At 40.3% G+C, this 10,553-nt stretch overlaps 1 pseudogene; it reads left to right on the plus strand.

The window, feature by feature from the left end:
- Positions 1-2,011: 2,011 nt before the first annotated feature.
- Positions 2,012-2,789, plus strand: LOC113628161 (WASH complex subunit 3-like; annotated as a pseudogene).
- The last annotated feature ends 7,764 nt before the right edge of the window (positions 2,790-10,553 follow it).

The following is a 10,553-nucleotide window of genomic DNA, read 5'->3' on the forward strand; positions in this document are numbered from 1 at the left end:
TCTGAGGTCTTTGGTAAAGTCTTGCTGAACATTATAGCCTGATCTCAGCCTCCCATTGAGTTGAGTAGATTCTCTTTGATTACGCCTGAAGTGAGGTGATTCGAAGAGGAACAGTAGCAGACTGAGTAAAGACAGTGTGTAACTGATGCTTCCTGGTTCAAAATGTCAGATAGACCACCTGGGTTTATGTATTCCCCCTCCCAAAATTCCACAAAATGCCACCGAAGCGATAAGTAAGTTATTAATCCATATAGTAGATGCTATTGGTGCCCTATTCATATCTCTCGGATTCATCATGCTATTAGATGACCACAAGAAGCATATTGGAAAATAAAGTTGAAGAAACATCTTGGGATGAAAAGATCAGAGACAGTCAATAGAAAAAGAAAGACGAGGATTAGAAGGTCAGTTCTACAGAAGCAAAATATGACTCATAGGGGAAAAAAAGAAGATAACAAGAAAAAGGAAGAGAGGAAACTATCAAATAATAAACACAAGAAAATTTTCCCCAAATTGAAGGACTTAGGTGTTCAGACTGAATAAGTCCAGCAAGAGCTCAACACAATTATTACAATAAGACCCATATTATAGTGGATAATGTTGTGTGCCACCCAGATTTCCCTACAGGACTGAAGCACTCATTTCCACATGACCCAGCTTTGTTGATAGTTGACAATTCTCAGGTGATTCCCTCTTGGGTGTTTAACACTGTCTCAAGGGCGTTGCCTCATCCACGATCAGTCCCTTCTTGGGAATGGCTCAAATCCCCGACTACTCAACAGGAGAAGGGTGCATAAAGGCTCAGCCTACCTGCCTAAGGTGGGATAGCTTTGAAGTCTCTTCATAGAACTGGCTGGAGTCTCTGTGGCAGCTCAGCTTCTGCCTCTGCCCAGTCCTGCCAGCCCTCTCCCTCACAGCGCTGTTTTCAAGAGCAGTCCCCAGTAAGCTTCCTGCACATTAATCTCCGTCTCTGGACCCAAGCTGAGACCATACCAAGGCGTATTGTGGTAACGTTTCATAACTCAAAGGAAAAAAAACATGATCGTAAAATCTTCCAGGGAGGAAAAACAGTAGATCAACTATAACAGAACTGGAAGCAAAATGACATTAGTTTTCTCAACACAACAGCAGTATTGAAATCTTAAAAAGCACCTTTTAAATATTTTTGTCCTAGATTTAGATTTACTCCTAGACTCTAGATTTTATCCTAGAAATATATAACTATCAAAATAAGTGCAAGGATGGCATAAAGAATGTTTCTTGTGCACAAGTACTCAATACATCAGTATCTTTCTCAATCTTTCTTTGGAAAAGACTGGAGTAAAATGATGCAAGGAGGAATAGCAGCAAACTGAGTATTGATAGTAGACCAAAACAAAGGGGTAAACCAAGAAAGAGGGAGATATGAGGTGTAGGAAAATATGGCATGTTATCCTGAAGATTGGCCAAGGGCCAGCCCTAGGAATGCTGTCTTTCAGCAAGCTAAGAGAGAAATCAGCCCAGGCAGGACGAGGAGGACAGAAGGCTCCTGGAGGGAGGGCTCTAGGAACCAAGAAAATTAATACTCATTATTAATAAAGTATTAACTCCAGCAGAAATATATGTTTGGACACAAAAGGAAGCATAATTCTAGTGAATTGAATAGTATTTGCAAAATCATAAAAATGTAAACATGGAGTATTGATTTAGTAAAACATATGACTATGTTGGAGTGTTATGGAGAAAAAGGAAAATGGTGGGACATGGTGATGGTCTAAGTCCTTATGCAGCATGTAGAGAAGTCAGTGGATACCTTAGTATATGCAAAATTTTAGAAGTAAGGAAGTCAATACTGGGGGAGGTAGCTAGCAGAGTTAAGGAGGCATTGCTTCTGGGGGACAGGAATGAAGGTCAGTGCAAGGAATAACTTTTAAAATTATAAACCTTTAAGGACTGCTTATGTTAGACTTTTAAGGTTATGTGCATGTGTTCACTAAATACAAAATTTATGGGGCCCCTGCCTGCTGAGGAGATGGATGAAGATGGGCTTCCTCTCATGGGGTCAGGCATAAAAAGAATGGTGGCGGGGCTTCCCTGGTGGCGCAGTGGTTGAGAGTCTGCCTGCTGATGCAGGGGACACGGGTTCGTGCCTAGGTCCGGGAAGATCCCACATGCCGTGGAGAAGCTGGGCCCGTGAGCCATGGCGGCTGAGCCTGTGCGTCCGGAGCCTGTGCTCCGCAACGGGAGAGGCCGCAATAGTGAGATGCCTGCGTACCACAAAAAAAAAAAAAGAAGAAGAATGGTGAATGGTGGCATTTCTAAACCAATTTGTGGTGCATGTTGTATGGTTCCTCAACCACTTCTCTACAGTTTGTGAGGAGAAACTGGCAGACCTTTCTCTTCGTATCCAGAAAATTGAAACAACTCTCAATATTTTAGATGCAAAGTTGATGTCTATCCCAGGGCTAGATGATGTCACATTTGAAGTATCTCTTATAAGTGTAACTAGGATCACAAATGAAACACATTGTGAAACCACTTCAGAGCAATCACAGCAGTTTACAAGACTCTGGACACAGGAAAGTGAAGTAACACCAGAAAATATCTTAACTGTAGTCAAGGATCCAAGATATGCCACATACCTCAAAATGGTTCAAGTGGGTGTTCCAGTGACAGCAATAAGAAACAAAATGATATCGGAAGGACTAGACCCAGGTTTTCTTCAGAGGCCAGATGGTCCAGTGCGTGATGGTGAAGGTGAAAAAAATACAGAAGAAAGTTCAGATAGCGAATCTTCTTTTAGTGACTAAGTGTAATTTTGATAACAATTACATATACATGTGTTGGTGCACATTTACATTCTATAAGAAAGAGAGCCTGAGCTTTAACTCTTAGTCATAAAAACATCAAATGGCTACATATTCACCACCAAGCTTCCTCTATGTTAAATAAATAAAGCATTTATAATAATAAAAAAGTTTTTTTAAGTTATTTAATAAAAAAGTTAGAAGTGGTAGAAAATGGCCTGCTCCACTGTGATAGTGACAAGTGGGGAGTGCAAAGATGCAGAGCTGGATGACTGATGGAGATGGCATGCATCAACCAGCACAGACTCATAGAACATGCAAGCATTCCCTGGGAGTTGCTAGAAAACCTTGACAAAGGAATCCTGATAAAAGACTGAACTTCCTAAAATCAAACCATCATGATACAACACTTTCACACTTAGGTTCTGCAGGCAGGTCTGAAACATAATGACAAGTGCCTGGCATCCGTAAGCGCTTGTGCTGATGGCTGATTGCTAACTCAGCACTGCTCTGTTCCATACATAGGTATGATCAATTAGCAATGTCTGTCATGGGCACAGAAAGGAGGAGTGGCAGCACATTTGCCTAAACCCTGTTACTTCAGAATCCTTCTCAACACAGGGCTCTAAGAGCCATACCACTGGGGCAGTGGGACAACTCTGAAGGGCTGTTCCAGTTTCAGAATTCCTCATAGGGTTGATATCCGTGTATACAATTTGCCATTCCTAGTATAAAAGTCCAGCTTCAATATGTTAGTTTGGGTCCTTTCAGAAACAAATGCTAACACAGGATTAACTGTACAAAATTGATTAGGGGAAATGGCTGTGAGAGAAAATGGAGAGGCTGGGTGACCCTCTCCCCTACCTCATTGCAAATCTGTTCCCAATGAAAAAGAGAGAAAAGTTCTAAGTGCAGTTCTAAGGAAACTTTGGCAAGGCCATCAAGAGTTCTCAAGCTGAAGTCACCCATCAGAGGAGCTCTGTGCCCTCCAGGAATGGGCCTACCTCAGTATCCGTCGACAGTCAGTCCCTGGCCAGTGGAAGCGTGGCCTCAGCCCAAGCACAGTGATGCACGTGAGACCTAGCAGCTGAGGCTTAGTGAATAGTCCTCCCTGCTCTTGGAGGTCTGTGGTTCACATTCCCATGGTCAGCACACCCCACCTTGGTAAATGAAGAGAGCTGAGTAGGTTTCACAATGGCCTGTGGAACTAGATACCTGAAATCACAGGTGTGACCATGGAGTCACAAAGGAAGAGTGAGGAATTGCAGTGTGGGCCAGACCAGACTTTAGGCAGTAGCAGACAGACGAGGTTGCTGGTGTCTGCCTCCCAACAGACTCATCATGGCCACTGGCCAGGGCTGGATGGGGAGAGAGGGATAGGAACTTCGTTAGCCTGAATTTGGGCAGTGAGATGAGAGGAAGAACTCAGAATCAAGATCTAGGAAGACCGTGATAGGAACCCTTCTAAGTATTTGTCCAGGACTCCAGAGCACTGATCCAATATATTTCTGTTCAATGGCTCAAAGCTTTCTAATCAGTAATTACATTAAAAGCTACAATTAGTTACTGCACTAACAACAAAACAATTAATAAGCACATATATACACTAATATGTATAAAATGGATAACTAATAAGAACCTGCTGTATAAAAAAATAAATTAAAAAAAGTCTATGTTTGAAAAAAAGAAAAAGCACCCTCTAAATACTTATTCCTGTGTCGTGGGTAGTAAAAACACAGTTCTTGACCTCCAGGTTTTTATAGCAGAGTTGTAGCATAAGCAAACTCAATCAGTGTACGCTGCAAACACAGACACACATACAGACACACACACACACACACAGACACACACACATCCACCCAACAAACAAAAAATGAGCAGTTCCCTTTACTTCAAAGAAAGATGTTTGCACAAAAGAGCCCCTAAAAGTTAGTTGCTTCATCTGCTATGCCATCAAAGAAACAGACTTATTTCCAATGTTAGATAATACAGTTTCAGTCTCTAGCTGCTTTTTTCCTCAAACTCACGATGTAAGAATCTTCCTATTTTGAATTCATTTGTGTCATCATGTGTACAGAACTACACAGGCCAAATCACTTAGGTTATTGAAAAGCATCCTTTGTTCCATCGAGGGCCAACCATTGGTCATTTAGTCATATCTGTTGTAGTTGATTCTCATTAAAGGCTAAGGTCATTGACACAACTGTCAAAACACATAAGACTCTAAACAGTCATCGTGGTTGGAGGTACTTACAAAGTGCTTAAGAGTCTCTGTTGTGTTATTAAATATGTGGTGGGATGGAGTGTCTTTCCCTGCTTCCAAATCTGAATATCTGAGTAATAAACAGCACCAGGACAATTCTAGGTTTGGCTTATATATACTAATTCACAGAGCTTCAATACTCTGTGAAGGATGAATTTGTTACCATGTTACCCATTAGGGCAGCTGTGTTAGAGAAGTTATTCAAGGTCACATCATGAGTCATGAGGCAGTATCGGAACATGAACACTTGGCTTAATGTGTACTTTTGTGTCCCATCATATGTGTCATCTGGTCCAACCTCGTGTTGCCAGCAGCGGTCTCCACCAAATCTAGACTCTAGAGATCAATCAAGGTACTTGGCAGAGAGTCGTCTTTGTCATCGACTTTCTAAAGCAAAGTCCAAATGATTCTGCTATTGGTTCCTTAATGACACCACATATTGTTTCCAAACCTACCTTCTGAATCTGAAAGGAATAAGGAAAAGACTCAAGAACTTTCAGTTCTTTTGGCCAGTCTGGTAATTATAGTAAAATAATCTACCATTTTATCCATCTCTGGAAAAGTATTCTGCTTTCAAAAAAGTGATGTGAAGACCAACTGAAAACGACAGGAAGACACACTCTGAAAAAGAAGAGGTCCCCAAACGACAAATGCTAAGGGTGTTGATCACTCAGATGCTAGCTGTCCTCTCCGAATAATCCAACACTTCCAAAGCTGCACACTTTTTACGTGCCTTGGCCACAACCCTCCCATTAGCACTAATGAATATCTCAGGGACCTTCATTCCCATCGTATGTACTGAGCTAAGGACGTACTCCACACGGGATACTTAAAGTCCTTCCTTCCCCTGGGAGTTGCTTCATCATATTTGGCGGGGGGGGGGGGGGGGAGTATATTGCTAACTCTATGTAATAAAAAAACAGTTGAGTTTATAACGTTCTGCATTTGGGAAGATGATTCAGGATTTGTCTGAGAAGTGGTAGCGCTTTGGGGTTTTTTTGTTTAAATATTAAAAATAAGAAGGAACATTTGACTGAAACCCAGTTCTTAAAGATACTGTATCATTCTAACCATGAAATATAAGGAATTTCAGTATATGCTTCTTAACTATTATTTTTGTCAAATGTGTAACTCCTGAAATTTCTCCTGCTAACCTTAACTATATTAATTTTACTCCAACTACAAAAAGCAGAAAGAAAGTCATGCTACAATTCCTCCTTCCCCCAAGCAGTTGTTCTTTGGTTCATCTTTAAGAGTTAAGAAAAAATATACTAAAAATTTAAAATATTCATCTAAAGAATGTAATTTTCATGAGGAAATAAAGAGATTAAATAACATTTTACCTTAGAAACTATCATGACAGAAAAAATAACACATTTCAGTTTTACTCTTACAAAATTCTTTTGACAATTTCCAGCAAGCATACACACTCTCACAATACAACATGCACACTCTCACCCATATAAACTCACAAAACTCACTCTTAGACACCACACGTACACCCTCATACATACATGTCCTCATATGCACACCCTCACCATGTTATCTAGATTCTACTGCATAGGTTTATATCTAAGTAGTGATTTCCTTTTGGAATGGTCAAAAGAAAGTGTTTTTTTAAGTTTTTAAAAAAATTATTTTATATTACACTAGTTGATTTACAATGTTGTGTTTCAGGTATACAGCAAAGTGATTCAGTTATATATATGCATATATTATTTTTTATAACAAATGTTTTCGGAAGGACTAATTCTGTAGGATTTACATAGGTGTTCCAAAATCAGTGTGTGTGTGAGTGTGCTCCATGGTCAGATGGGTTTGAGAAATAATGAGATAAGGAAAGTTAAGTAGGTCTTCTTAGGATAGAATCTTAAGATAGAATTTCTCAGAGCTTTTAATGAACTAATGTGTTCTACGTATACCTAAGAGAGGTATACTGTATATAGGGCTGTGCTGTCCAACTGGCAGCCATTTGTCACATGGCTATTGAGACCTGAGTTGAGATCTGTGTTGAGATATGCTGAAAGTGGAAAACACACACTGCCGTAGAGAAGAGAAAGTAAAGTATCTCGTTAATAAAGGTTTTCTATTGATTACATCTTGACATGGTAATAATTTAGATATATTGGATTAAACAAATAGATCATTAAATTTAATTTCACCTGTTTCATTTTACCTTATTTTATGTGGCTATCATAACCTAAAAATTACACAGTAGGCTTTAAATTCTGAGATTATACTGTCTACCATTAAGATGAGGGAGCAGTTAAAAGTGAAGGTGGTTTTGCATTCACCTGGGAGTGCTGGTGGGACTGAGGATGAATGTTGTGTCTAAAAGTACTTTCCTGTGATCCTACTCTGTGCCAGCCAGGCTCTGTATTAGGCAAGAGGATAGGTCAGTGAATCCCATATACAGTGCTCAAAACACTGCAGCAGAGACCAGCAAGTAAAAACATTGTGCTTTCAATGCTTACTCAAATCAGATCTGGGCACCGCTTCAGACCTACCAGATGAGCTCTCTGGGAGTGGAGCATTTTTAATGAGCACTCCTAGTGATTCTGAGACACACTGAAGTTTAGAACAACTGTGCTAGCTGGATGCATAAACACAAATAAAAGAACTTTGTTTGTCAGCTTCTTGCTTGCAGACAACAGACATAGACAGCAGCTATCTTAAGTAAAAAGGGAATGAATCAATTGGAAGGAGATCAAGGGCTTACAGAATTAAAAGCAGGCTAGAAAAACAGGCTTGGAAAACAGAAAGCAAGGAAATTTCAGAGGCTTGGCAGCAGGAGCTGTAACTTAGGTCTGGTCAAGACACCACCAGATTTTCAACCTCCAATGGTTTCCACCATCTTTGCATCATGCGTGTGAGATTCAAAGTGTGAGATAGGTCGTGTATATGTGGTGGGGAGGGCAACGTTTGATCTCTTCTGTTTCTGTTTTAGGAAACAGCAGTGAGAGGTAGCTTCTGGGAATAGCCATCCTTTTCTACCAGCCCCACAATTACAAATAATGGAGAATCCCTCCACAGGAGAGGTCAAAATACTACTCAGAAAGTGTGAGTGATTAAATAAAAGAGGGAGAGATTGAATACTCAACAGCACCCAAATAACCATCATCCTACAGTAAAATAGTCTCCAAAGTGGACAATCTAGGGGAGCGGTATTAGTTGAGAAGGGGATATTAATATATATTACTTAGGATTCTTCTCTAAGGAAGATGTATTTCTTCTCCCTAATTTACTTATTTATTTCTCATTTTTTTCATATCATTATGGACACATAAATATTTATGTTACTCTTTGGGTTATAATCCAGTGCTGTTGTTACTTATCTTGTTGCTCAGTTGTTTTAACTTTGGCCATTGGGAGCTCTTTCAGATCGGCTCCTATGTCCTGTCTTCAAATTAGTCTCGGGACTAGACTAATCATAACCTTCTTGAAGGTTATGATTGTGTCTTATATGATTTTACGAAATGAATAATGCCTTATCTGTAGATGTCACTGGGTTGGAAGTTAAAAGTCCAAATTATTCTTCTAATGTAGCAGATACTCATGAGTGTGAGCTTGTGCAACAAATAGCTTTTCTCTAGGACAGTAACACGTGCAGAGAGTTGAATGATTTCTAATGCATATCCTGATGCATGATGCCATTCCATTTCCACGCCACCCTGTGAAAGTCGTGTTCAAAATACTTGATAACCAGTATTGTTATGAGCACCACTGACCAGTCAAGGCCCACACTGGCCTTGGCAGTGGAGCAGGGCCTCGGGGATTCTCTGCAGGGTCAGACTTCAACTCCTTAGCTGCTGAAGAGGTCTAGGTCCAGTCCAGGAGATTCTGAGAAATAAATCTGGGTGTCTAGGACAGCAGTTTGGGGACAGTTATCAGGCATGAGTCAAGGGATGTAGTTCTGTACCAGTCACTGAAAAAATATCTAACTATTTTAACATTTGGTATAGCCACACTGGTGTATACCAGAACATAACGACTGAGCACTTTCCCTGTCTATAAGGCAAGGGTTAATATGCCCATTTTATAAATTGAAATCAAATAATGTGCCCAAGGCTGCAGAGTTAGAGGTAAGCCTAGATTTTCCAATAGTGTTCTGTTCACAACACCATAAAATTTGGAAATTAAGGAAATTAATTTGAATTTTGAAAGTAAACCAGATTCAGATGCACCTTCTACCTTTCTCAGAATTCCTCCTCATGGTATAAAATGGCACATTATTGCGTTCAAATTCTAAACCAAAGATGCTCAAATTGACGCCTGACACTTTAATTAGACTTCCTGTTTACAGGGGTGAGAAAAGTTACTTTTTCCTGTCTTTTTTTATATACACCAAGTATTAAAGTGTGTTTCCCTATTTTCCAACCTGGAACTCCATCCTTCTGCAAGAATGCTCTGCTCCCTGGAGCTGGCAGGTCTCTAGAGGCTTAATGTCAGTGGTGGCCACATGACTTCCTCCTTAATCTACTTCATTGGACGATCTGTAGCTCTGCACAGCCAAGGTTGATAAGAGGTTGCTGTTCTCATTAGGCGTATTTTTATTTTTATCTACTTATTTATTATTATTATTTTTTTTTGCGGTACGCGGGCCTCTCCCGTTGCGGAGCACAGGCTCCGTACGCACAGTCTCAGTGGTCATGGCTTACAGGCCTGGCCGCTCCATGGCATGTGGGATCTTGCCGGACCGGGGCATGAACCCGTGTCCCCTGCATCGGCAGGCAGACTCTCAACCACTGCGCCACCAGGGAAGCCCGTGGGTGTATTTTTAAATTCTTCATTTCATCCTTCATTCTGTAGATCAGATCCTCATCCTTGGGTAGATGTACAGGTTTACACTTTCTCCCTTCCAGCAAGGGAGTCAAATCAATGCATACACCTGTGTAAATGGATGTGTGTGTGTGTGTGTGTGTGTGTGTGTGTGTGTGTGCATCTGTGTCTAGGGGATTGTGGATTGTGGGCTCAATTTTGCTTTTTGCTGACTCAGTGAAAAGCCCAGAGGTCCTAACTTTGAACAGGTGTAATTAAATTTTTTGAAAAACCTTAGCAGATATCTGTACAGGAAGATGATATTATCCATCACTCTGTGTGAAAATTGCATACTTACTCTTTTCAACGTGATATGCAGGAAAGATCACTGGAATGCATTGGGCTGTGGTTAGGCATCCAGTAAAAATAACTCAAATTGTTTTTCTATACCTTTTATATGGAGGTGGAGGTAGATGGTAATGAGTTTACTTTGGGAGGGTGTGATTATTCAATTTCTAAATTTGTTAACTCTGCCTTTTTTTTTAATGATAGGAATTATCAATGGGCTTCAAAAAATTGTGCTCATGTAGAGACTCTGAACACAGTATTGATACTGTCCATTTTAAGTAAGAGAAGGTGTTCAGATCCCTCTAGAAGCAGGCCAAGACCTTTCTTTAAAAAAATCCAAACTGAATCAGTTGCCGCTAACTACAAAGGTTATGCTTTATATTAATATCATTCCCTTA

The sequence above is a fragment of the Aethalodelphis obliquidens genome, unplaced genomic scaffold, assembly GCF_003676395.1.
Source record: "Aethalodelphis obliquidens isolate GAN/ISIS:26980383/991018 unplaced genomic scaffold, ASM367639v1 scaffold22, whole genome shotgun sequence".
Lineage (NCBI taxonomy): Eukaryota > Metazoa > Chordata > Mammalia > Artiodactyla > Delphinidae > Aethalodelphis > Aethalodelphis obliquidens.